Source organism: Peromyscus maniculatus, chromosome 2 (genome assembly GCF_049852395.1).
Source record: "Peromyscus maniculatus bairdii isolate BWxNUB_F1_BW_parent chromosome 2, HU_Pman_BW_mat_3.1, whole genome shotgun sequence".
In the NCBI taxonomy this organism is placed as follows: Eukaryota; Metazoa; Chordata; class Mammalia; order Rodentia; family Cricetidae; genus Peromyscus; species Peromyscus maniculatus.
Genome location: NC_134853.1, coordinates 101,801,441 through 101,804,078, shown reverse-complemented (window position 1 = coordinate 101,804,078; position 2,638 = coordinate 101,801,441). Strand labels below are relative to the sequence as shown.

Here is a 2,638-nt window from a genome sequence, read left to right as displayed (position 1 = left end):
CCCACCCAGCTAAGTTTCCAACTTGTGAAAAGGAATTAAAGAAAAGCTAGATGCATGCCTTTAATCCCAGCACTCAAGAAGCAGAGGCTGACAGATCCGTGAGTTTGAGGCCAGCCTGGTCTACAGAGCAAATTCCAGAGCAGTAAAGCTTAGGCAGTGAAGGTAACCATCAAAAACAGAAAGCTGGTGAAGATGTACTTGAACAGGGGGGTCATGTTCCAGCCCCAGTTGCTGGGATCCACAGAAATATGAACTAGGAATTCAGTTTCTTTTCTTTTTTTTTTTATTTAAAAAAGTTTGCAGACACACAGACAAGGCAACACTCATTCCTTCTTCTTGTCTTCTGGCTTGGGGTCTGTGGGCGGCTCCTCCACTGTCGTACTGTTGCTCTCTGAGCCAGTGTTACTGTCACTGGTCCCTTCCACCTCCAGGCTGTCCACCCCCTCCTGCCCACTCTCCTTGTCCTCAGGAGTGGACGTGCCTTCCTCCCCATTCTGCTGGCTCTGGTCGTCTCTTCCAGGCATGTCTCCTCTGTTTCTATGGGGTTGTTCTCCTCGTCCTTCTCCTCGGCTTGGTTTGCCACTTGCTCTTCCTCAGGGGCGATGCCGCCCTGACTGTGCTCGGCTTGCTCCACTGCCTTCTTCTCCCTCTCCTCCGGCCTTTTGCGGGCCTGTTCCTCTGCCTGTGCAATTTCAGTGGCAATTTTCTCCATGTCGACTTCCACCTTCAGACCGCATAACCTTTTCAGTTCATTGTTAAAGGAATCTGTGCTTTCCAGGAACTTCCTCTTCTCCTGGTGTCGTTCCTCTATCTGAAGAAGTTCTGCTTCTAGTTTTCGCTGATGAACCATTAAAGACTGGACCTGTTGCTTGAAGACCTGCATTCTAGCTGTTGTGACAACCTACCGCACATCAGGTACAGGCACCATGCTCTCACTGAGGACCTCACTGATGAGGCGGTGGTTTCTCTGGAAACGGTTTCTCTGAAAAGCCATCATCATAATCATCTGGGTCCTCAGCAGGCTGAATGCTCATGTAAGGCTCTCCTTTCTCCATGCGAGACTGTCTCTGTCGACTCTCTTCCTCTAATGAAGCTTCTGCACGGCTTTTTGCATTAATATATGCAAGGTATGCAGGGGAATTATGATGGGCCTTCATAGATTCATTGTACTCTATCTTTTCTGCTTCGTATTTATTTAAATATTCTTGTTTCTCTTCATCAGTGAGATCTCGCCACATGCCATCAATAATCTTGCCAATCTCCCACAACTTTAGGTCAGGGTTGGAAGCCTTTACTTGGTCCCAGACCTTTCTGCCGTACCTCATGTAGGGCATCAGCGGCTTATCTGGTGGCTTTGGAGGCTTTGGAATCGTAATACCAGAAGATGCCGTGACCCGGCTGTTGGTGCCCGGGTTCCCTCCCAGCCTGTAGTTGTTGTAGGCGAGATGACTGTATGGATTGTATCCCACAAACCTTGGTGTGCTGGGCATTTGTGTTGCAGGAGCTGGGGTGGGAGGTGGGGCATAAGATGGTCTTTTTGACATTTTGGAAGATTAAGTTTTCAGTTCCTTAAGAATGAATCTGAGACACTGCAGGCCGAAAAGGCACCCCCAGCTCCAGCTTCTCTTCCCTCAGGAATTCAGTTTCTATGGCAAAAGCTAATACCTAGAAGAAGCCAAGGATCTTCCAGAGGATAAAGCCCAGGCTCAAGAAGTCTTGGTGATATTGGCTCTTGAATATTAAGCCATTTTCCTGCAATGAATTTCTTGTGTGCTATTGTAGCTTTTCCATTCCTAGAACAGTGTATTTGGTCATCCATTGGGCACAATTTCCCATATACAAGTAAAGTATTTGGATAGAGCTCCCAACTGTGCTAAAGCAGCAATATAGCCAAACCTCTAGTTTCAGGCCTTTCTGTAATTATTGTCATTAGCAACATCTAGCCAGGACCTTCTCTGGATGAAAGTATCTTACCTGAGATTCTTCTCAGACTTTCTAAGAACAGACTTAAACATCCAGACTATCTGTTTGAGAAGGCCTGGAAGATGTACTAATTAATCTCAACCTTCTTTCTTCCAAATGCTATCTCTGCTCTGTGCCATTTGTAGCTAGAGTTTTCTCTCCAGTACCCGCCACGCCTGGCAGTCCGACAGCCCACTTATAAAATAATCACTCAGACATTTATATTATTTAAACTGTTTGGCCTAATGGCTCAGGCTTCTTGTTATCTAGTTCTTCTATCTTAAATTAACCCATTTCTATTAATCTATACTTTGCCACGTGGCTCGTGGCTTATGGGTACTTTACATCTTTCTTGTCATGGCGGTGGCTGGCAGTGTCTCTCTGCCTCAGCCTTCCACTTCCCAGAATTCTCCTCTCTCCTTGTCCTGCCTATACTTCCTGCCTGGCTGCTGGCCAATCAGTGTTTTATTTATACAGAGTGATATCCATAGCACTGCTCTAGATCAATTAACTCAGAACTAAAGGGTTTTTACTTACCAGGTACATCTAGCTGTGACACAACTTGCTTACCCACTGAGTGCACTCCCCTGCCCTACCAGAAAGTGGCAGCAGCCGAGAGAGGGGCTAAAGGAAAATAAGGCAGTTTTATTTTCACTCATCACTAACACCTTACCTA

At 46.3% G+C, this 2,638-nt stretch overlaps 1 pseudogene; it reads right to left on the bottom strand.

Annotated features, from left to right (window-relative positions):
• Positions 1 to 311: 311 nt before the first annotated feature.
• LOC102906123 (SWI/SNF-related matrix-associated actin-dependent regulator of chromatin subfamily E member 1 pseudogene) lies at positions 312 to 1,626 on the bottom strand (annotated as a pseudogene).
• Positions 1,627 to 2,638: the final 1,012 nt, after the last annotated feature.